The sequence below is a fragment of the Lolium rigidum genome, chromosome 2, assembly GCF_022539505.1.
Source record: "Lolium rigidum isolate FL_2022 chromosome 2, APGP_CSIRO_Lrig_0.1, whole genome shotgun sequence".
Taxonomy (NCBI): domain Eukaryota; kingdom Viridiplantae; phylum Streptophyta; class Magnoliopsida; order Poales; family Poaceae; genus Lolium; species Lolium rigidum.
In genome coordinates this window covers 218,628,622-218,654,880 of record NC_061509.1, presented here as the reverse complement: position 1 = coordinate 218,654,880, position 26,259 = coordinate 218,628,622, and positions in this window count along the sequence as shown.

Here is a 26,259-nt window from a genome sequence, read left to right as displayed (position 1 = left end):
TTGTTGGTAACGAGGTTGAGCTAGGTATGGAGATACCGATGATCAAACCTCGGGCAAGTAAAGTATCGCTCGACAAAGGGAATTGGTATTGTATGTTAATGGTTCAATCGATCACTAAGTTATCACTGAAAGTGTGGGAGCCATTATGGATCTCCAGGTCCCGCTATTGGTTATTGATCGGAGAGGAGTCTCGATCATGTCCGCATAGTTCACGAACCGTAGGGTGACGTGCTTAAGGTTCGATGTTGTATAGTAGATATGGAATATGAGATGGAGCGAATGTTGTTCAGAGTCTCGGATGGGATCCAAGACATCACGAGGAGGTCCGAAATAGTCCGGAGAATAAGATTCATATATGGGAAGTCATTTTCAGGGTTACCGGAAAAGTTCAGGATTTTTCGGTATTGTACCGGAGGTTCTAGAAGGTTCCAGAGGGTACCATAGTGGGGCCCACCTATCCCGGACGACCAACATGGACTGGAGGGGGCGCATAGGCCCACATGGGCCATGCACACCAGCCCCCCAAGGCCCATGTGGCTGGATCAAGTGGATAAGATCAAATCCCTTGAAAATAGGGACTTAACTTGGGGGGGGAGTTGCCCCCCTTGTTTTGGCCGACCCTAGGGCTTGGAGGAGGGGCCAAGGCAGCCCCCTCACGCCTATATAAGAGGGAGGGGAGGGTTGGGGCGCAGCACATGATTCCCCAAACCCTAGCCGCCCCTCTCCCCCTCCTCCTTCTTCCCGCGCAGGCTTGGCGAAGCCCTACAGGAATTTCTCCTCCACCACCACCACCACGCCGTCGTGCTGCTGGGATTCCGAGGAGATCTACAACACCTCCGCTGCCCGCTGGAAGGGGGAGAGGAAGGACTTCATCAACACCGTACGTGCGACTGAGTACGGAAGTGCTGCCGGATTGTAGCACCGGAACGATCGACTACGTCATCCAGCGAGATCTGATCTCGTAAGGCTTTGGATCTTCGATGGTTAGTCTCTCATCTCTCTCGTTGCTCCGATCTTCATAGATTAGATCTTGGCTTTTCCTAGATTGGATCTTGGTTTTGTTCTTCTTCACGGTAGAATTTTTTTCTTTCTATGCAACGAACCCATCAGTGGTATCAGAGCCGTGTCTATGCATAGATCTATTGCACGAGTAGAACACAATGGTTTTGTGGGTGTGGATGCTTTTGTTGCTTTTGTTATGTGTACTTTGCATCTTGCGGGATGGTGGGACGGCTCGGGCTAACCTTACATGACCGCGTTCATGAGAATTGCTGCACGCTTGACATGCAACTTGTATTGCATAAGTGGCTTTGCGGGTGTCTGTCTCTCTCGCCATAGTTAAGATTCAATCTACTATTTCAATTTACAACAATAGTATCAACATTGTGGTTCATGTTCATAGGTAGATTGGATCTTACTCGAAAACCCTAAACCACGTAAAATATGCAAACCAAATTCGAGGCGTCTAACTTGTTTTTGCAGGGTTTGGTGATGTGATATGGCCATGATGTGATGATGAATATGTATGAGATGATCATTATTGTATTATGGCAACCGGCAGGAGCCTAATGGTTGTCTTTATTATTTCATGAGCTGTGTGTCAATCCATGTAACAGCTTTATTCCATTACTATGAGTTAGTAGTTGTAATAGTTGCTATGGATGGTGGACAACCATGAAGCGGCGCCATGGACCTTGGTGCAATGCTGGTGGTGATGGAGATCATGCTTGTGTGCTTTGGAGATGGAGATCAAAAGCACAACAAGAAAGGCCATATCATATCACATATTATGAATTGCATGTGACGTTAATCCTTTATGAATCTTATCTTGCTTAGATCGCGACAGTAGCATTATAAGATGATCCCTCACATTAATATCAAGATAATAAAGTGTTCTCCCCTCGTATGCACCGTTGCTGAAGTTCGTCGTTTTGAAGCATCTCGTGATGATCGGATGTGATAGATTCTACGTTCACATACAACGGGTGTAAGCCATGTTGCACACGCGGAAATACTTGGGTTTGCTTGACGAGCCTATCATGTACAGACATGGTCTCGGAACACAGGAAACTGAAAGGTTGAACACGAGTCATATGGATGATATGATCAACATGTGGATGTTCACCATTGAAGCTACATCATCTCACGTGATGATCGGACTTGGTGTAGTGGAGATGGATCGTGTGCCACTAAATAACTATGAGGGATGTTGTATTAAGTGGGAGTTCATTAGTAATTAGATTAAAACATGAACTAATTATCATGAACATAGTCTGAATGGTGTTTTGAATTAAATTTGAAGAATTGACATCCGTTATCTACCATGCGCTAGTCTAGTAATTGAGACAGAAATACTGTTAAATCTGACAAGTAACTTTACGGACAAGTACCGTATTGTTAAAGAATCAAGAAATGATTAAGTCATATTGAAAACTTTTGGTAAAACTCACATTACTGATTCAAAAGAGCAATGGTTTCAATTAGTACCTAAAATCATCTTGTCTCCGTAAAACTTGAAGTTCAAATCCGTTTGAAAAGTAAGGAGCTGAAAATTTAGTTTTCAGAAATAAGCAAGGTGTGAGATATATGTGATATCTAAGACCTTAGTGCAAGATGATAGAATATCATTTAGTGAGACTACATAAACTCATAAGTTTTATAGGAATGTACGAAGGTTGAAGACGCTAGGCGTCCCGATCCTCCAACTAGTTGGGCACTAATGATATTCGCATATCCATGAAGTGATCATCCTTAATATGCACTGTTGCTAAGACTTGTCGTTTCGAAGCATCACATGATGATCGAGTGTTATAGATTCTACGTGTGCATAAAACGGGTGCAAACCAGATTTGCACATGCAAATACTGAGGTTAAACTTGACGAGCCTAGCATGTACATACATGGTCTCGGAAAGACGTCATGATTTGATGGATAAAAATTATGAGTGAAATTGTTCATCACATTAAAAAGTTACTAATAGCGAAATCTGAAATACTTGTCATTTGATGATCAACTTCAAAGTAAGAACCTCAAGGTTATTGGTATTTTACCAACGGACCTAGAAGTTATTGATGGTGAAGTGTTTCCTGAAAATGAGGAAAGCTAAAAGAGAAACTACAAAAGATTTTGGTAGAAAGAAAGAAAAGACTAGAAAGTCTAGCTCAGGTGTATATAGATGATATACATGTTATAAATGTATTCTTTGTTTGGTCACATAATAAAATTCTTGGGTATTTGTACCATATTGGTTGGTATGAGGTGTCATAAAAAACAAAACAATACAAGAATACAATGGCCTAAGTGACTGACAAGGAATATGGTAGGAATGCACGTCTGGAAAAAAATAAAGTGTTATTGTGTTCGTCGTTGGCATTCTACCTAGCCTTTCAGATTTATAATGAAGAACTTTATAATTGTTGTTTTGTTCTGATCCAATGAAAACAATGAGTTGTTCAAATTATGACAGTATTCCATGTACGATGGATAAGTTACTATAAATCTTTATGGTGAAACACACCTGCATAACACTGACGCTAAAATGACATAAGGCAAATGATGTGAATTCCACTTATTAGTGGAACCGCCATTCATGTCATGTTAGAAAGGAATGCATGAAGGAACTCCATGCAAATGGATTTTTGGAGTAATTTCATTTTTGAATCGTTCGGCCCTTGCAAATCTCTTCTAAAGAGAATGACTGAAATACCTTTCATAGGCCAAGAGTTAAACATGTAACTAGCTTAGTGGAAACATACATGATGATGTATATGGTTCCTAGGCATAGTTGTGTGCGGAAGATTCCTCTACTTCATGAAAACTTCCAACAATGAATTGAGTGTATATATAAGGATATATTTATTCAATAAGAAGGAAGTTTGAAACATTTGAATAGATTCAAATAAATTTCAGCATGAAGTGGAAATCATCGTAATAGAAAAGTCAAATATCTATGATTGGACATGGTGGAAATATTTGAATTACGAGTTTTAGCGAACATCTAAGAGAGTTATGAAATTGTTCTACAACTCATGTTTCTTGGAGTATCCAAGAGACGTATCCAAACCTTGTTGGGTTAATGATGAGATAAAATAAAATGACGCCATTATATTTTTGTGGATTATGCTTTAGAGACTACTGCTTTTACACTAAATAGAGCATCATCATAATCCGTTGAAATGACATCATACGAGTTATGGCATGGGTATAAACCCTAATAGTCCTTTTCTTAAATTTTCGTATGCGTAGCAGTAAATGAGTTTACAACCAAAATCAGATGAATGTCTTTGTTGGTTATCCCAGAGAATTAATTGGGAATTCTTTCCACTATGGAGTCAAAGACAAAAGTGTTTGTCAATATTTCTTACTTATTTCCAAGAACTTGTTTCTAGCGAAGTATTTGAGTGGGAGGACAATGGAACTTGATGAGGTTTATGAACCTGAGCATGATGATTAGAGTAGCACAGCATCGGAAATAGTTCCGGAAACGGCCACGAAGATCATGGCTCTCATGTCTATAAAGTGTTATAGTCATGGAGATCGAAGTACCCATTGAACCTTTTAGGTATGGTTTACTTTGTGATCAAATAAATGATTTGTGGAGAAAGGATAGATTTTGAATAATAATAAACCAACTTCATACAAAGAAGCTACGATGGGCCCTGACTCCGTTAAAAATGGCTAAGTGCCATGAAATCCAAGATAGGTGAATACTTTTTGAAAGTAAATGGATCTATAAAATTGATGGACTTGGATGCAATATCCCTGAAGAAGCTCGACTTGTCGAAAAGTTCTTTACGACAAAGTTTAAAGAGTTGACTACAATAAGATTAGATCTTCCGTAGCGATGCTTATAGTCTATGTGGATTATTCTAGTAATCACTACATATTTCTTTTATGAGATATGTTAGAAGGATGGCAGAAATACCTTACCAGAAGTGTGTATTAAGGATGTATAGTAGATACAACCAAGAATTTTGCTGGTCCGTGGAATACTAGATGGGGATACAAACTTCAATTGGATGAAGTGAGTATCACGGAGTTCGAATCTTCACCGGATGAAATAATCAAAGAGTTTTGATTTCATCAGAAACGATGAAGATACTTGCATTTGCAAGAAATTAAGTGGGAGCGCTGAGACATAGTTATAATATTATATGTGGATGTCATATCATTGATTACAAATGATGTAATTATGTACTTGATGTGATTAAGAGGTTTTATTGAGAATTAACTTCAATGAAAGGATAGGGACTAAAAACATATTTAGCGTGAAGATCTATGAAGATGCATTAAAGCACATAATAAGTTTAAGTCTAAGTACATAGAGTAAATATTGAAATAATTCAATATGAAAACGTCAAGAAGGTGTTCTTTCCATGTGGAGGTTTTAAAAAGATTTGAGTGTATTTGACACTCAATGCGTAAAAACACATGAAGTGATTTTAGATCACGAATAATATGTACACAATCAGATGTCCTATGCTCTAAAGTGTTACGAGCAAATACTAGAATGATTCATGTGATGAACATTGGACAACAGTAATAATATCCCTTAGTGTTTTAGAATAACCAAGGATATATATAATTTTATATGGGGTAATGAAAAACAAATCGTTGTAAGGTGTTGCACCGATATTAGTTTGGTCACATATAAAAATGAATTTCAAATCTTAATTAGGCTAAGTGTTCATTAAAAGCTAGCACAATGCTTGATTTACATGAGTTCTAAATATTGTGACGGATTCTACAAACGAGGGCAGACTATGTCATTGTTTTGACAATGATCGAGGGTGCTTGAGTCAACGAGTTCTTTGAGAACTTGGTGTAGTTCCGGTAGTGTCAGAACTTTGAAGCTATATTGTGTGTGACAATGTTAGTGACATATTTCAGACCGCGGAATTAAAGTTCCACCAGAAGACTAAGTATATACGATTAATGCCGACTCGTTTGGAAAATGAGTGATGCGTGTAGAAGCAAATGAATTGCAAAATACATACGTTTATGAGCGTGTCAGATTCGTTGACTGAAACCTCTTCCGTGAGCAAAACATGATAAGCACCAGAAGGCCAAGGTGTTATATCTTTACAAATGTAAACTAGATTATTGACTCTAGTGCAAGTGGGAGACTGTTGGAGATATGCCCGAGAGGCAATAATAAAGTAGTTATTGTTATATTTTAGTGTTCATGATAAATGTTTACACCCCATGCTATAATTGTATTAACCGGAAGCATTAATACATGTGTTGTGTAAACAACCAGAGTCCCTAGTAAGCCTCTTGTTAAACTAGCTTGTTGATTAGTAGATGATCATGGTTTCCTGATCATGAAAATTGGATGTTGTTAATAACAAGGTTATGTTATTGGGTGAATGATATAATGGACACACACCCATAATAAGCGTAGCATAAGATCAAGTCGTTAAGTTCATCTTGCTATAAGCTTTCGATACATAGTTACCTAGTCCTTCGACCATGAGATCATGTAAATCACTTACACCGGATGGGTACTATGATTACATCAAACACCACTGCGTAAATGGGTGGTTATAAATATGGGATTGAGTATTCGGAAAGTATGAGTTGGGGCATATGGATCAAGAGTGGGATTTTTCCATCGCGATGACAGATAGATATACTCTGGGCCCTCTCCGTGGAATGTCATCTAATTAGCTTGCAAGCATGTGACAAGGTCACAAGAAATGACATACCACGGTACGAGTAAAGAGTACTTGTCGGTAACGAGGTTGAACTAGGTATGGAGATACCGATGATCCAACCTCGGACAAGTAAAGTATCGCGCGACAAAGGGAATTGGTATCGTATGTTAATGGTTCAATCGATCACTAAGTTATCGCTGAATGTGGGGGAGCCATTATGGATCTCTAGGTCCCTCTATTGGTTATTGATCGGAGAGGAGTCTCGATCATGTCCGCATAGTTCACGAACCGTAGGGTGACGCGCTTAAGGTTCGATATTGTATAGTAGATATGTAATATAAGATGGATACTGAATGTTGTTTGGAGTCTCGGATGGGATCGAAGACATCACGAGGAGGTCCGGAATAGTCCGGAGAATAAGATTCATATATGGGAAGTCATTTTCAGGGTTACCGGAAAAGTTCAGGATTTTTCGGTATTGTACCTGAGGTTCTAGAAGGTTCCGGAGGGTACCATAGTGGGGCCCACCTATCCCGGACGACCAACATGGACCGGAGGGGTCGCATAGGCCCACATGGGCTAGGAACACCAACCCCTCAAGGCCCATGTGGCTGGATCAACTGGATAAGATCAAATCCCTTGAAAATAGAGACTTAACTTGGGGGGGGGGGAGTTGCCCCCCTTGTTTTGGCCGACCCTAGGGCTTGGAGGAGGGGCCAAGGCAGCCCCCCCACGCCTATATAAGAGGGAGGGGAGGGATGGGGCGCAACACATGATTCCCCAAACCCTAGCCGCCCCTCTCCCCCTCCTACTTCTTCCTGCGCAGGCTTGGCGAAGCCCTGCAGGAATTTCTCCTCCACCACCACGCCGTCGTGCTGCTGGGATTCCGAGGATATCTACCACACCTCCTCTACCCGCTGGAACAGGGAGAGGAAGGAATTCATCAACACCGTACGTGCGACCGAGTACGGAAGTGCTGCCGGATTGTAGCACCGGAACGATCGACTACATCAACCAGCGAGATCTGATATCGTAAGGCTTTGGATCTTCGAGGGTTAGTCTCTCATCTCTCTCGTTGCTCTGATCTTCATAGATTAGTTCTTGGCTTTTCCTAGATTGGATCTTGGTTTTGTTCTTCTTCACGGTAGAATTTTTTTATTTTCTATGCAACGAACCCATCACCACCATTATTCGCAAGACTAGCGCAGCCCGTCGGCGTGGCAAGGACCAACACCAGGACCACACCTGCCTAGGTCCACCCGATCGAGATCTTGGCCTAAGACCTAGATCGGACCGACGCGGCCTAGGGCACCACCGTGCGGGCGGTGCCTGGGGCCGCACCATCCTCTCCTCGCCGCCGCTCCGGTGGAGACGCTCAGGCCCCGACCAAGACTAGCCGTGCCACCCAAGGCCCTCCGCTGATGCCCACCAACCCCCATCAGCCACGGTCGAGAGACTCCTCCCTGCCCACCACCCCCGGTCGAAATATTTCCAACTACGAGCGGTGGCTAATCTATAAGTCACCTCGGGAACTACAAAGATCAATTCAGATCAACAACTCGTGGCGAGCTCTTCAGCCCATACCTCTAGGGGTGAGGGGGAGAGAGAAAGTGGAGATCTTACCTTAGCGCAGGTTGTGCTCGTCTTCGCTTACACCGCCATGAAACCTAAAAAACAACAAGAAAAGAATGTCAAATCGGAACGATAAGTGATGCATTGGGTGGAGATTTTACCTCAAACCCGAGTCAGCCTAGCCCGAGGTTTTCCTAGGCGTATTCTAAAGCACCCTCACTACTAGGAAAACCATTATAGGTAGAAATATATTATGTGACGCACTTTTAGGTGCGTGCACCACAAAAATATTTCTGTGGCGGATATAAAAATATGCTCCACAAAAATTTTAAATTTCTGTGGCACATTTAATACTGGTGTGCAACAGAATTGTGGCTTTCTATGGCGCATGTGGACGGATGCGCCACAAAATCTCTATGGGGCCCACGGGGGGGCAGTACCGCAGATGGGCGGAGAGAATTCTGTGGCGCATTTTCCCACATGCGCCACAGAAATTTGAACTTCTAGGGCACATATTGGCATATGCGCCACAAAATTCCTTGTGGGGGGCACACTTAAAAGTATGCGCCATATAAATTTGAACTTGTGTGGCGCATATTGGTATATGCGCCACAGAAAGTGCATGTTTTTTTGCTCTCCATGCAATTCCACCCCTCCTCCCCGTGGATCGCCTTCTTTAGCACTGTAAAAAACAAAAGAAATAGATAGAAAATTCAAAAAATAAAATCCTTGGAGATGCACATGTATTATGTCATCTACTACCACTGAGAATTAACAAACATGAATTTCGATTTTTTTGCAAAATTCCGTTGCAAAATCATCAAATTGGACTTCTGGTTGCATTTGAACTCGAAAAAAACGTATAATATATCTAAATGACAGGGGTTTACCCGGTTAGCGAATTTTTAGAATTTCCAAATTCGAAAAGAGCAAAAAGAAAAGGGAAATTCAAGATTTTTTCCTGCAAAAATAAAAAAAATCGAAACAAAATTCTGTGGCGCACCATATGGAAATGCGCCACAGAATTGTTAGCCCGAATTTTGAATTTCGGAGGCGCCATTCTCCTCCTCCTCTTCTCCTCACTTCTCGTCCTCCTCCACTTCCTCTCACTTATCCTCCACTTCTCCTCCCTTCTTGTCCCTCCTCCTCCTACGGCTTCCTCCTCCGGTGACCACCACCTCCTCCTCCTCCGGCGACCACCACCACCACCTTCTTCTCCTCCTCCTCTGGCGACCACCACCACCACCTCCTCCTTCGGCGACCACTCACCACCACCACGACCACCACCTCCTCCTCCTCCTCCTCCACCACCACCACCTCCTCCTCCTCCTCCACCACCACCACCTCCACCTCCACCACCACCACCACCTCCTCCACCACCACCTCCTACTCCTCCACCACCACCACCTCCTCCGGCCGGCCTCCTCCTCTTCCACCCACCCACCCCACCCCACCCACCCAACTACTCACCTTCCGGCGAAATTCCTAAAAAAAACCGGCAAAATTCCCGCGGCCGGCCCTAGATCTAGATCTAGATCTGGCTGCCATTTTTTTAAATTGAAAAAAACTGTGGCGGACCACTGCTAGGTGCACCACATAAGTTTTGTTTGTCGCATTCCTACATGGTGCACCACAGAAGTTTCAAAAAATTTGTGGCGCATGTACATATGCGCCACAATTTCAAATATCTAGCGCGTGACAACTGTGGCGCACTATGCGCCATAGAAGTCCAAAAAGGTGCGCCATAGAAAAGATTTTTCCTAGTAGTGCTTCCCCCGTCCATCAAGAACATCTCAAACTCAAAATGAACCACAGAGACCGCGCTTTCACCTCTATAGCATTGTTAATACCTTCCACCGCCTAGAAATTCCCGCCTCAAGCACTATGGATCTACCATGGTAAACATGTGCGATGGTGCCGACAAAAAATGGGGTATTGTACAAATGGAGTTCTTCAAGGGCTAGCTTAGGTGTTGCCCGCAACGTGACCGACATGGACAACAATGACACAATACCTTGACCTTGTTCGATGGCTCGTGAAATGGAGGACGATGGCATACCTCGTAGATTCACCACGTACCAAAACTGTCTAGCCCATGCAGATCGAGCGGCGTGCCAGAAGGAGAATTTGACACCCATGCCGAAGAGATATACCATTGGCTTACAAGCCATATGAACATCGAAAATGATTGGAGACTTATGTTGGGTGTTGTCAACACCCGAATTTTTAAGTCCAGATGCCTATTATGCCATACATCGCAATCCCAAGAAGATTGTTTTTGCAAGACATAACAGTTGAATATCATAGGGTCGTCATTCATTACAAACCATAGTCGTCTTACAACAATAGATCACAAGATCCACACTTACAATAATAGTTGATCTAGAGATCAACACACACACAACACATAGCGGAAGCGAAGTTGTAGTAGTCCATCTAATCCACAGGCAACACTTGACGTTAGTAGACGATCCTAGTTATGGTAGATGTCCTGCTGTCCGGCATCCTGATACTGTTGCTCCTCTTCATAGTCTGGCCATTTGAATAGCCAGGGACACAGCCGTGAGTACTTTCAAATACTCGCAAACTAATACTAGTGTAAGTACTAACAGTTTTAGTGAGAGGGTCCTAAGCTCTAAGTTTATTTGCATAAAGCCAGTTTTATTTCATAAGCATTTAGTAAACAAAGACTCTTCATTTGCCTAACTTAACTCAAGTGGAACATTAGTGTCATTCCCACAACTCTGTTGTGATTCAAAATCAAAGTCACCTTTCAAATTCAATTCACAAGTCACCTTTTGGAAAAGTTCTGATGACGGAACAATATGGTCTTTCCAACTTTCCATGACCGAGGACGCGGCTATTCTAATAGGTTTACACTCTGCAGAGGTTGCACACTTGTGCCACAACATTTGATTACATCCGTCAGGGATAACCCTGAATAATCATAACTTCATATGCGGATCATCAACCATTAACCTTTCACTTACACATCCTAGTATAGGCACCTCTCCCCATGAGCTTGGCCTCCCAGTAATAACCAACTGCTATCCTGGGAACTGCACAGGGCTTGGGTAGGGCATTCAACTCTTTTCATGTCATTTCACTTTCAACGGAGGCAGCCTTGGCATAACCTCTATGACGCTTGTTCAGAGGGAACCCACACTAAGACACATAAATTTCCAGCTAAAGCCTTACCCATAATAGGTATTGTGGGGGTACTCAAGAATTGGAATGGTATCGCATCCGAACCCAATCATCAGTTTTCATCAAAATCACAATTTCATTCAAGTCACTTTCACCTTCAAAAACTTTCAATAGAATGACTCATCATTCCAAGGTTTTCAAATTCAAAATATTCACATGCTCCCAACTAGAGTAGTCACTTTTAGTTTAGCACTAGCAACTAGGCATGAGGGGTGCTAACTAGCTTGTAGCTTTCTAGGCTAACTTTGATATTCTTGCACTACCTTATCTAGACTCAAGTTAACTATAAAAGTAAGACTTGGGAAATCAAAGTAAAAGCTTTGAGAGATAAAACTGGGACTTGTAGAGTAAAACACAAAGGAGTATGGTATTAGTGCCTTGCTCAAGTTGAGCTTGCACTTGGGTAACTTGCAAGAGTATAGCTTGCCTTGATTGGTACAGTGATCAAAGCTTTCTTCTTCTTCCTGGTAGTAGACCTCCTCCTCCTGGTATTCCTCGGTACTAGCGTCTATAAACGGATACGAAGTATACAATCACCAAACAAATCTTAAGGGCTAGACTAAACACACAAATGGTTCACACCAACCATCATATCACCACAACCTTAATCACAAGGGGTTGGCTTTGTGCTTAAGAAAACTTGTAAGAGAAATAATTTCCTCTCATTGAATCTATTAAGATTTAATTTCCTTAAATAATAAGTGCGAGATTATGTTGACCAAGGTCAACACTTCACCCTTATCATTTGAGAAAAAAGGATTAAAATGAGGTACTAAACCTCATGCAATTTAACACTACCCTTGCAACAATTTAATATCTCTAAGTAATCCACTATGAGGTGCTATAGACCAAAGTCAACACTTCATATTGAATTGCTTAGGACCATGATTTAAATGAGAGGGAACCTCTCATACTATTTAAGTAATAATTTTGGATAATTTTAAATGGACTAGAAATAGCCACATAGCCATTATTTTGCTCTAGCCCATGATCATACAAACAACTATGTGATGTTTTTACACATTCATGTAGAGTATATGAAATGTGATTTATGTGAGTTGGAAACAACTCAAAATCACTTAGGGTTGATTTTCAATAATTGTTTGAAATTGCAAAAGGTTCTGCCTTGTTATTTTTGCTACATTAATTCTACAAAAGTTCTAGGGTTAAGGCCAGTGGGGTTGGTTAGAGCTTTTCACAAGCTTTCCAACAATACCAAATTCATAAAATTTGGCCCAGTGGATCTTCCTAAATTTAAATTTGAAATCGGAACCAGTATTGAAATTGAATTAAAACTAAAAATCAAAGTTTGAATTTATGGGCTTGGCGGGAACGACTTAACAAGCCAAAGATAGAGAAACAGAGAAAACCATCCCAGCAGCGCGTCTCGCACGTGTGGGCTGCTTGACAAGGTGGGCTCCACCTGTCAGCGACACTTAGCTACCGAATCGGTATGGGTTGACATGGTGCGCACGATTAGAACAAGATCTAACGGCTGGCGTGCGTCGTCATCGGCGATGAGAGCAGCTCACTGGAGCGGCAAGGGCAGGGGGTCGGAGGTGATACGTCTCAAACGTATCAATAATTTCTTATGTTCCATGCTACTTTTATGATAATACTCACATGTTTTATACACATTATATGTCATTATTATGCATTTTCCGGCACTAACCTATTGGCGAGATGCCGAAGAGCGAGTTGTTGTTTTCTGCTGTTTTTGGTTTCAGAAATCCTACAAAGGAAATATTCTCGGAATTGGACGAAATCAACGCCCAGGGTCTTATTTTTCCACGAAGCTTCCAGAAGACCGAGGGAGAAACGAAGTGGGGCCACGGGGCGCCGACCCCATAGGCCGGCGCGGCCAGAGGGGGGCCCGCGCCGCCCTATGGTGTGGCCCCCCTGTCAGCCCTCCGACTCCGCCCTTCCGCCTACTTAAAGCCTTCGTCGCGAAACCCCCAGTACCAAGAGCCACGATACGGAAAACCTTCCAGAGACGCCGCCGCCGCCAATCCCATCTCGGGGGATTCAGGAGATCGCCTCCGGCACCCTGCCGGAGAGGGGAATCATCCCCGGAGGTCTCTTCATCGCCATGATCGCCTTCGGATCGATGTGTGAGTAGTTCACCCCTGGACTATGGGTCCATAGCAGTAGCTAGATGGTTGTCTTCTCCTCATTGTGCTATCATGTTAGATCTTGTGAGCTGCCTATCATGATCAAGATCATCTATTTGTAATGCTACATGTTGTGTTTGTTGGGATCCGATGAATATGGAATACTATGTGAAGTTGATTATCAATCTATCATATATGTGTTGTTTATGTTCTTGCATGCTCTCCGTTGCTAGTAGAGGCTCTGGCCAAGTTGATACTTGTGACTCCAAGAGGGAGTATTTATGCTCGATAGTGGGTTCATGCCTCCATTGAATGCGGGACGAGTGACAGAAAGTTCTAAGGTTGTGGATATGCTGTTGCCACTAGGGATAAAACATCGATGCTTTGTCTAAGGATATTTGTGTTGATTACATTACGCACCATACTTAATGCAATTGTCTGTTGTTTGCAACTTAATACTGGAAGGGGTTCGGACGATAACCTGAAGGTGGACTTTTTAGGCATAGATGCATGCTGGATAGCGGTCTATGTACCTTGTCGTAATGCCCTGATTAAATCTCATAGTACTCATCGTGATATATGTATGTGCATTGTTATGCCTTCTTTATTTATCAATTGCCCAACTGTAATTTGTTCGCCCAACATGCTATTTATCTTATGGGAGAGACACCACTAGTGAACTGTGGACCGCGGTCCATTCTTTTACATCTGAAATACAATCTACTGCAATACTTGTTCTTTACTGTTCTTCGCAAACAATCATCATCTTCCACACAATACGTTTAATCCTTTGTTTACAGCAAGCCGGTGAGATTGACAACCTCACTATTACGTTGGGGCAAAGTACTTTGATTGTGTTGTGCAGGTTCCATGTTGGCGCCGGAATCCCTGGTGTTGCGCCGCACTACACTCCGTCACCAACAACCTTCCCGTGTTCCTTGACTCCTACTGGTTCGATAACCTTGGTTTCTTACTGAGGGAAAACTTGCTGCTGTACGCATCACACCTTCCTCTTGGGGTTCCCAACGGACGTGTGTCTTGCACGCTATCAAGCTCTTTTTCTGGCGCCGTTGCCGGGGAACGAAGAAAAGTTACACCACAAAGATTTTCAACTCCCACGTCAACAGCTCTTTTTCTGGCGCCGTTGCCGGGGAGATCAAGACACGCTGCAAGGGGAGTCTCCCACATCCAATCTCTTTACTTTGTTTTTGTCTTGCTTTACTTTATTTTATTTACTGCTTTGTTTGCTCTTATATCAAAAATATAAAAAAATTAGTTGCTAGTTTTACTTTATTTACTGTCTTGTTCTCTATATTAAAAAACACAAAAAAAAATAGTTACTTGCATTTACTTTATTTAGTTTGTTTTATTCACTACTGCTAAAAATGAGTAATCCTGAAGTTGAAGTTCGTTCATTTAAGCAACAAGGGGGAGAAAGTTTTAAAGATGCTTGGTATAGAATCAGTGATGCTCATCATAGGTGTGTTAAGAAACACTCCACTATTATACTACTTAGGAACTTTTATGTTGGTATCTCTAGTTGGAATAGATATGTTCTTGATACTCTTGCAGGAGGTAATTTCCTCGGCACTCCTGCTTTAGAAGCTAGTTGCATCGTTGAGAGTCTAGTTGGAATACCACCTGTTAATGAAGCTAAAATTGAAATCTCTCTTGAAGATGTCATGAAAAAGTTGGAGGCCATAGAGAAAAATCTTCCAAGTGTTGAGACTAAATTGGGAATATTATTTAATAACACTGATAAACTTGATAAAACTCTTAGTGGAATTGCTGTTTTAGAAACTTGTGCTACTCATGATAATCGAATCCATAGGATTAGTGAACTTGAAGAAGCTATGGGAACCTTGGGTTCAACTTTTTCTTCTCTTAAGTTTAAGGAGAAAGCTTATGTGGGTAAGGAGCAAAAGTTCATGTATGTCTCTAAAGTGCCTAAGCCAAAAAACTATTATAGGCCTAAAATTGACAAAGCCCTTAGCACCACTACGGATAAGAGAGCATCTAAGACACCTATTGATGTTGATGCTTCATCTCTTGATAATACTTGATTCACACTTTCTGCGCCTAGCTGAAAGGCGTTAAAGAAAAGCGCTTATGGGAGACAACCCATTATTTTACTTCTGCACTTTTGTTTTATATTTGAGTCTTGGAAGTTGTTACTACTATAGCAACCTCTCCTTATCTTTATTTTATTGCATTGTTGTGCCAAGTAAAGTCTTTGATAGTAAAGTCAATACTAGATTTGGATTACTGCGCAGAAATAGATTTCTTGCTGTCACGAAATTGAGCCGCCCCTGCACTAGAAAATTTAGAAACATCTGCCAATTTACGTGCGTGATCCTTAGATATGTACGCAACTTTCATTCAGTTTGAGCATTTTCATCTGAGCAAGTTAAGTGCCCCTAAAAAATTCGTCTTTACGGACTGTTCTGTTTTGACAGATTCTGCCTTTTATTTCGCATTGCCGTTTTGCTATGTTTGATGGATTTCTTTGTTCCATTAACTTTCAGTAGCTTTGTGCAATGTCCGAAGTGTTAAGAATGATTATGTCACCTCTGAATATATGAATTTTCAATTATGCACTAACCCTCTAATGAGTTTGTTTTGAGTTTGGTGTGGAGGAAGTTTCCAAGGGTCAAGAGAGGAGGATGATACAATATGATCAAGAAGAGTGAAAAGTCTAAGCTTGGGGATGCCCCGTGGTTCATCCCTGCATATTTTAAGAAGACTCAAGCATCTAAGCTTGGGGATGCCCAAGGCATCCCTTCTTCATCGACAACTTATCATGTCACCTCTAGTGAAACTATATTTTTATTCCATCACATCTTATGTGCTTTACTTGGAGCGTCTGTTTGTTTTTGTTTTTGTTTGAATAAAATAGGATCCTAGCATTCTTTGTTTGGGAGAGAGACACGCTCCGCTGTTTCGTATGAACACATATGTTCTTAGCTTTATTCTTAATGTTCATGGCGAAGGTTGAAACTGCTTCGTTCATTGTTATATGGTTGGAAACAGAAAATGCTGCATGTGGTAATTGGTATAATGTCTTGAATAATTTGATACTTGGCAATTTTTGTGCTCATATAGGTCATGTTTAAGCTCTTCCATCATGTACTTTGCACCTATTAATGAAGAACTACATAGAGCTTGTTAAAATTTGGTTTGCATGATTAGTTTCTCTAGAGTCTAGATATTTTCCGGTTAAGGTGTTTGAACAACAAGGAGACGATGTAAAGTCTTATAATGCTTACAATATGTTCATATGTAAGCTTTGCTGCACCGTTTTATACTTGAGTTTGCTTCAAACAACCTTGCTAGCCTAGCCTTGTATTGAGAGGAATTCTTCTCGTGCATCCAAATCCTTGAGCCAAATACTATGCCATTTGTGTCCACCATACCTACCCACTACATGGTATTTCTCTGCCATTCCAAAGTACATTACTTGAGTGCTACCTTTAAAATTCTATTGTTTGTCTTTGCAATATATAGCTCATGGGAAAATAGCCTTAAAAACTATTGTGGTGAAGAATATGTACTTATGTATCTTATTTCTTAATAAGTTGCTTGTTGAGCGGTAACCATGCTTCTGGGGACGCCATCAACTATTACACCTTTGTTGAATATCATGTGAGTTGCTATGCATGTTCGTCTTGTCTGAAGTAAGCGCGATTTTCATGATCAAATGGTTTGAGTATGCATATTGTTAGAGAAGAACATTGGGCCGCTAACTAAAGCCATGAACCATGGTGGAAGTTTCAGTTTGGACAATCAATCCTCAATCTCTTATGAGAATTTTATCTGTTGTTGAATGCTTATGCATTAAAGAGGAGTCCATTATCTGTTGTCTATGTTGTCCCGGTATGGATGTCTAAGTTGAGAATAATCAAAAGCGAGAAATCCAATGCGAGCTTTCTCCTTAGACCTTTGTACAGGCGGCATAGAGGTACCCCTTTGTGACACTTGGTTGAAACATATGTTATGTGATACGTCTCCAACGTACCTATAATTTCTGATGTTTGATGTCTACGGGAGCTTCTATTCTTGTAGACAGTGTTGGGCCTCCAAGAGCAGAGGTTTGTAGAACAGCAGCAAGTTTCCCTTAAGTGGATCACCCAAGGTTTATCGATCTCAGGGAGGAAGAGGTCAAAGATATCCCTCTCAAGCAACCCTGCAACCACAAAGCAAGAAGTCTCTTGTGTCCCCAACACACCTAATACACTTGTCGGATGTAAAGGTGCACTAGTTCGGCGAAGAGATAGTGAGATGCAAGTAATATGGATGAGTATGAGTGGTAATAGCAATCTGAATAAAATATGGCAGCGAGTAAACATGCAACAAAACAGTAAACAAACGGAGATTCGATGCTTGGAAGCAAGGCCTAGGGATCCCGCTTTCACTAGTGGACACTCTCAACAATGATCACATAATAGGACTACTCTACACCCTCTTGTTGGATGATGAACACCACTAACCGTGTAGGATTACACGAACCCTCAATGCCGGAGTTAACAAGCTCCACAATATTCAATGTTCATATTTAAATAACCTTAGAGTGCAAGATAGATCAACACAATCACACCAAGAACTAACATAGCATGCACACTGTCACCATCACACTATGAAGGAGGCATAGATCACATCAATACTTATCATAGCAATAGTTAACTTCATAATCTACAAGAGATTACAATCATAACCCACGCCAAGTATCGCACGATGCACACACTATCACCATTACACCGTGTAGGAGGAATAGACTACTTTAATAACATCACTAGAGTAGCACATAGATGATATTCAACTAGATCACATAAAGAGAGAGATGAACCACATAGCTACGGCGGAGCCCTCAGCCCGGGGGTGAATTACTCCCTCCTCATCATGGAGGCAGCGATGGCGGTGAAGATGGCGGTGGAGACGGCGGTGGAGATGACTCCGGGGGCAATTCCCCGTCCCGGCAAGGTGCCGGAACAGAGACTTCTGTCCCCCGAATTGGAGTTTCGCGATGGCGGCGGCTCTGGATGGTTTTCTCTGGTTTCGTCGAACTGGGTCGAGGTTTTAGGTCAAGGACGACTAAATAGGCGAAGAGGCGGAGTCGGAGGGGCCACGGGGTGCCCACACAGTAGGGGGGCGCGCCCCCCCTTGGGCCGCGCCGCCCTGTGGGGTGGGGCCCCCTGGCTCCCCTCTTGCCTTTCTCCGGTGCTCTGGAAGCTTCCGGGAATTTTAAGATCTTCGGTGTTGATTTCGTCCGATTCCGAAAATATTTCTTTACTAGGATTTCTGAAACCAAAAACAGCAGAAAACAGCAATCGGCCTTTCGGCATCTCGTCAATAGGTTAGTTCCGGAAAACGCATAATAATGACATAAAGTATGCATAAAACATGTAGATATCATCAATAATGTGGCATGGAACATAAGAAATTATCGATACGTCGAAGACGTATCAGCATCCCCAAGCTTAGTTCCTGCTCTTCCCGAAGCGAGTAAACGATAACAAAGATAATTTCTGGAGTGACATGCCATCATAACCTTGATCATACTATTGTAAGCATATGTAATGAATGCAGCGATCAAAACAATGGTAATGACATGAGTAAACAACCGAATCATAAAGCAAAGACTTTTCATGAATAGTACTTCAAGACAAGCATCAATAAGTCTTGCATAAGAGTTAACTCATAAAGCAATAAATCAAAGTAAAGGTACTGAAGCAACACAAAGGAAGATTAAGTTTCAGCGGTTGCTTTCAACTTGTAACATGTGTATCTCATGGATATTGTCAATATAGCGTAATATAACAAGTGCAATATGCAAGTATGTAGGAATCAATGCACAGTTCACACAAGTGTTTGCTTCTTGAGGTGGAGAGAAATAGGTGAACTGACTCAACATAAAAGTAAAAAGAATGGCCCTTCGCAGAGGGAAGCATTGATTGCTATATTTGTGCTAGAGCTTTGGTTTTGAAAACATAAAGAGAGCATAAAAGTAAAATTTTGAGAGGTGTTTGTTGTTGTCAACGAATGGTAGTGGGCACTCTAACTACCTCATCAACCGGACTTTCAAGAGCGGCTCCCATGAAGGACGTTATCTCTACCAGACAAGGTAGATCATCCCTCTTCTCTTTTGTTTACACATGTACTTTAGTTTAGTTTTTCTTTATTTATGGATGACACTCCTCCCAACCTTTTGCTTACACAAGCCATGGCTAACCGAATCCTCGGGTGCCTTCCAACATTCACATACCATGGAGGAGTGTCTATTTGCAAAATTAAGTTGCTTACTGATGAATCAGAGCAAAACATGTGAAGAGAATTATTAATGAAAGTTAATTAATTGGGGCTGGAAACCCCATTGCCAGCTCTTTTTGCAAAATTATTGGATAAGCGGATGTGCCACTAGTCCATTGTGAAAGTCTGTCAAAAGTAAATGACAAGATCGAAAGATAAAACACCACATACTTCCTCATGAGCTATAAAACATTGACACAAATAAGAGGTGATAAATTTTGAATTATTTAAAGGTAGCACTCAAGCAATTTACTTTGGAATGGCGGAGAAATACCATGTAGTAGGTAGGTATGGTGGATACAAATGGCATAGTGGTTGGCTCAAGGATTTTGGATGCATGAGAAGTATTCCCTCTCGATACAAGGTTTAGGCTAGCAAGGTTATTTGAAACAAACACAAGGATGAACCGGTGCAGCAAAACTCACATAAAAGACATATTGTAAACATTATAAGACTCTACACCGTCTTCCTTGTTGTTCAAAACTCAATACTAGAAATTATCTAGACTTTAGAGAGACCAAATATGCAAACCAAATTTTAGCAAGCTCTATGTATTTCTTCATTAATGGGTGCAAAGTATATGATGCAAGAGCTTAAACATGAGCACAACAATTGCCAAGTATCAAATTATTCAAGACATTTTATCAATTACCACATGTAGCATTTCCCGTTTCCAACCATATAACAATTAACGAAGCAGTTTCAACCTTCGCCATGAACATTAAAAGCTAAGAACACATGTGTTCATATGAACCAGCGGAGCGTGTCTCTCTCCCACACAAGCATTTATTCAAACAAAAACAAAAACATACAGACGCTCCAAGTAAAGTACATAAGATGTGACCGAATAAAAATATAGTTTCAAGAGAAGGAACCTGATAATTTGTTGATGAAGAAGGGGATGCCTTGGGCATCCCCAAGCTTAGATGCTTGAGTCTTCTTGAAATATGCAGGGGTGAACCACCGGGGCATCCCCAAGCTTAGAGATTTCACTCTCCTTGATCATAGTATATCATCCTCCTCTCTTGACCCTTGAAAACTTCCTCCACACCAAACTCGAAACAACTCATTAGAGGGTTAGTGCACAATAAAAATTAACATGTTCAGAGGTGACATAATCATTCTTAACACTTCTGGACATTGCATAAAGCTACTGGACATTAATGGAACAAAGAAATTCATCCACCATAGCAAAAGAGGCAATGCGAAATAAAAGGCAGAATCTGTCAAAACAGAACAGTCCGTAAAGATGGATTTTATCGAGGCACCAGACTTGCTCAAATGAAAATGCCCAAATTGAATGAAAGTTGCGTACATATCTGAGGATCGCGCACGTAAATTGGCATATTTTTCTGAGCTACCTACAGAGAGGCAGGTCGAAATTCGTGACAGCAAAGAAATCTGTTACTGCGCAGTAATCCAAATCTAGTATGAACCTTACTATCAAAGACTTTACTTAGCAAAACAATGCAATAAAATAAGATAAGGAGAGGTTGCTACAGTAGTAACAACTTCCAAGGCTCAAATACAAAATAAAAGTACTGTAGCAAAATAAACACATGGGTTATCTCCCAAGAAGTTCTTTCTTTATAGCCATTAAGATGGGCTCAACAGTTTTTATGATGTACTCGCAAGAAATAGTATTTGAAGCAAAAAGAGAGCATCAAGAAGCAAATTCAAAACACATTTAAGTCTACCCCACTTCCTATGCAAAGGAATCTTGTACACAAATGAATTCATGAAGAACAAAGTGACAAGCATAAGAGGATAAAACACGAGTAACTTCAAGATTCTCAACATAAAGAGGGGAAATTTAATATTATTAAGATGCATATAACCATGTTTCCCTCTCTCATAATAACTTTCAGTAGCATCATTAATGAAATCCACAATATACCCATCACTTAAAACATTCTTATCATGGCTCATATGTATAGAAGTATCATTAATTTTGGCATAAGAAGAGTTCTTCTCATTAATAGTAATTGGAGCAAGATTATTATCAAGAATTTGAACATGGTAAACAAGTTGCATATTAAGGGAATTGTTTTTGGTAATCCAATCATGACTATGACAAGTTTCATAAGGATAGTTATAACCTATATCATAGCATTCTTTATAATAATCATCAAATGTCGGAGGCACGAGTGTCATCATAAGAAATAGAATAGTTATCTTTCACAGATCGGTTTATCCGTGACCATACCATCATTGTTATTAGAAGGAGATGTATCAAACACATAATGATCAGTAGCAAAAGGATTTTCAAACACCTCTTCCCCAAGCTTAGAGCTTTCTATATCATTATGGGAGGAAGCATGGATAGCACTGATACTATGGCAATTATTATCATCATTATTTTCAGAATTAGTTTCCCAGAGATTTGCAATATCAAAAGTAGTATGCTCATTTAAATAATGATCACTAATGTATGTAAAGGGCATAGGAAGATCATTGTATTCAGATTCATTATCATAATAATCATTAGGAGCAACATACTTACGGTTACCTAGCGTTATCTCATTCACGCGGGGATATGCCGTTACCTCTTTCTCTTTATTCTCCTTCTTCTTCTTCTTCTTCTTCTTCTTCTTCTTCTTCTTCTTCTTCTTCTCCTTCTCCTCGTTCCCTTCTTTAGGAGGAAGAGGCTTGAAAGGTGGCTTGTCCGCATAACCTGATTTACTTTCAGAAACAATAGAAGAAACTTGGGAGGATTCCTCCTTTTCATACCACAAAAATAAAGTGAGTTCATCATGCTGATTAGGAGTAATTTCATCATCACAATACAAATTTGCAGCACTCATTGGGTTCAAATTATCATTGGTGGAGCATTGAAAATTAAAATGACCCACTTCATGGCAAACTTCACAAATAAAAGGATAGAGGGCACAAACTTTTTTACCAAGATCATCTAGAGCCCTAACCCACTTTCTAGTTTTTTCATTAATATGATGGATACAATATTCATCTTTGAATTGATTAATTCCACAAGGTCTATGCATTCCACAAAAATTAACATGCTTATAGGAAATAGCATTCTTAGGAGTTTGAGCATGCTTATTGCAATCATTAACAACAATTTCATCCTTCATGCAAGCCTCTTTAAAAGGTTCATGATACTTATCAAAATTCTTTTTAGGCAATTCAAAATGAGAAGCAAAGGCTTTATAAAGATTTGCAGCAACTTGAGAGTCAAGACCATAAGTAGCACTCATATCTCGAAATTTATCAGTATCCATAAAAGCTTCAATGCATTCATAATCATAATTTATACCTGACTCTTCACCTTTGTTGTTCTCCCATCCTTCAGCATTCTCCTCAATCTGATCAAGAAGATCCCACCAAGCTTCAACCTCCTTGCTTGTGAAAGATCCCTCTGAACAGGCATCCAGATAGTCCTTGTGTTGTCCTGAAAGCCTCGCATAAAAATTGTTAACAATAACATTACGGGGGAGCTCATGAATGGGACATTTGAGCATTAGTGACTTCAATCTCCCCCACGCTTGAGAAATACTCTCTCCATCACGAGGATAAAAGTTATAAATGTAATTCCTATCAATATGCACTTCATGAGGAGGATAAAATTTAGAATAAAAGAGAGGTACAATTTCCTCCCAACCAAGAGAATGACTATTCTTCAACAATTTATACCAATGCGCCGCTTTACCGAACAGCGAAAAAGAGAATAGCTTCTTCCTCACTTCATCCACAGAGATACCTGCACACTTGAATAACCCGCATAATTCATGCAAAAACAGTAGAATGATCTCCGGGATGGACAGTTCCATCCCCTTCATAGCGGTTATCAATAACACGTTCAATAATTTTCATGGGTATCTTGAAAGCAAGTGCTTGCGATGAGGTGGATTTAAAATATCACAAGCATCATTAGAGTTATCGCATATGGGAGACAAAGCATTATCGGAGCAAATTTTCTCCCTAAGGATGGGAAACTAAAAAGATCACAAAAACTAGCTTCCCCAAGCTTAGACTTATCCATAGCATTAGCAAGTGATTGCGTTCATACTAATAACATTGCTACTAGCATGCAATTGAGGCTCCATAGGTTCTTTAATTTTCGCATCACACAATTCATGTCTTAACTTAGGAAATAAATTAAAAAGCTCATAGTTGTATTCCATTATGCCTTACTAGTGTAAACAAGAAACAAAAAGATGCAATTGCAGGATCTAAAGGAAATAGCTTCGAGTACTTACAACGGCGAAAATAGCTTAGTAGCCGAGATCCGGAGTGTGAGTACCTTTTACCTTTCCTCCCCGGCAACGGCGCCAGAAAATAGCTTGATGTCTACGGGAGCTTCTATTCTTGTAGACGGTGTTGGGCCTCCAAGAGCAGAGGTTTGTAGAACAGCAGCAAGTTTCCCTTAAGTGGATCACCCAAGGTTTATCGATCTCGGGGAGGAAGAGGTCAAAGATATCCCTCTCAAGCAACCCCGCAACCACAAAGCAAGAAGTCTCTTGTGTCCCCAACACACCTAATACACTTGTCGGATGTAAAGGTGCACTAGTTCGGCGAAGAGATAGTGAGATGCAAGTAATATGGATGAGTATGAGTGGTAATAGCAATCTGAATAAAATATGGCAGCGAGTAAACATGCAACAAAACAAGTAAACAAACGGAGATTCGATGCTTGGAAGCAAGGCCTAGGGATCCGGCTTTCACTAGTGGACACTCTCAACAAGGATCACATAATAGGACTACTCTACACCCTCTTGTTGGATGATGAACACCACTAACCGTGTAGGATTACACGAACCCTCAATGCCGGAGTTAACAAGCTCCACAATATTCAATGTTCATATTTAAATAACCTTAGAGTGCAAGATAGATCAACACAATCACACCAAGAACTAACATAGCATGCATACTGTCACCATCACACTATGAAGGAGGCATAGATCACATAAATACTTATCATAGCAATAGTTAACTTCATAATCTACAAGAGATTACAATCATAACCAATGCCAAGTACTGCACGATGCACACACTATCACCATTACACCGTGTAGGAGGAATAGACTACTTTAATAACATCACTAGAGTAGCACATAGATGATATTCAACTAGATCACATAAAGAGAGAGATGAACCACATAGCTATAGCGGAGCCCTCAGCCCCGGGGGTGAATTACTCCCTCCTCATCATGGAGGCAGCGATGGCGGTGAAGATGGCGGTGGAGACGGCGGTGGAGATGACTCCGGGGGCAATTCCCCATCCCGGCAAGGTGCCGGAACAGAGACTTCTGTCCCCCGAATTGGAGTTTCGCGATGGCGGCGGCTCTGGATGGTTTTCTCCGGTTTCGTCGAACCGGGTCGAGGTTTTAGGTCGTGGACGACTAAATAGGCGAAGAGGCGGAGTCGGAGGGGCCACGGGGTGCCCACACGGTAGGGGGCCCCCCTTGGGCCGCGCCGCCCGTGGGGTGGGGCCCCCCGGCTCCCCTCTTGCCTTTCTCCGGTGCTCGGAAGCTTCCGGAATTTTAAGATCTTCGGTGTTGATTTCGTCCGATTCCGAAAATATTTCTTTACTAGGATTTTCGAAACCAAAAACAGCAGAAAACGACAATCGGCCTTTCGGCATCTCGTCAATAGGTTAGTTCCGGAAAACGCATAATAATGACATAAAGTATGCATAAAACATGTAGATATCATCAATAATGTGGCATGGAACATAAGAAATTATCGATACGTCGGAGACGTATCAATGTTCCATGCTTGTTTTATGACAATACTTACATGTTTTGCTTGCACTTTATAATGTTTTTATGCGTTTTCCGGAACTAACCTATTAACAAGATGCCGAAGTGCCGGCTCTCGTTTTCTCGCTGTTTTTGGTTCCAGAAAGGCTGTTCGGGCAATATTCTCGGAATTCGACGACACGAAGAACAAACATCATAATTCACCGAGATGAACCAGGACACCGAAGGAGACCCGGAGAGGAGGCCCAGGGGCCCCACACCATAGGGCCGCGCGGGCAGGCCCCTGGCCGCGCCGGCCTATGGGGAGGGCGCCCTGGTGCCCCTCCTGCGCCGCCTCTTCGCCTATAAGACCCCTTTCGACCTAAAAACGCGAGACCTTTTGACGAAACTCCAGAAAGACTCCAGGGGCGCCGCCGCCATCGCGAAACTCCAATTCGGGGGACAGAAGTCTCTGTTCCGGCACCCTGCCGGGACGGGGAAGTGCCCCCGGAAGCCATCTCCATCAACGCCATCGCCTCCATCATGCTCCGAGAGTAGTTCCCCCATGTACTACGGGTTCTAGCTGTAGCTAGTTGATACGTCCAATTTGCATCACTATTTTATATCATAATTTGCTGTTATTCATTGATATATTTCATATTGGGACACAATACTTATGTTATTTCATCTATTTTGCATGTTTCATGATTA